The sequence below is a fragment of the Etheostoma cragini genome, unplaced genomic scaffold (assembly GCF_013103735.1).
Source record: "Etheostoma cragini isolate CJK2018 unplaced genomic scaffold, CSU_Ecrag_1.0 ScbMSFa_1652, whole genome shotgun sequence".
In the NCBI taxonomy this organism is placed as follows: Eukaryota; Metazoa; Chordata; class Actinopteri; order Perciformes; family Percidae; genus Etheostoma; species Etheostoma cragini.
In genome coordinates, this window is record NW_023265729.1 from 895 (window position 1) to 1,133 (window position 239).

The following is a 239-nucleotide window of genomic DNA, read 5'->3' on the forward strand; positions in this document are numbered from 1 at the left end:
CGGCTGCGGCTGACAGCTGAAGTCACGAGGACCCACGAGATCCCCCTAGGGAGGTGGTCCAGGAACATCCAGCTGGGAATGCCTTAGGATCCCCCAGTTGCTCGGAAAAGTGAAGTTTGGAGTCCCCTGCTGGAGCTGTTTGACAGGATGGATGGATGGCTGTAAACCTGTTCACTAGCTCATTGTATTCTTGCATGACATGTAAACCTGTAGAAAGGGCGCTGCAGCTCAGTGGTTAA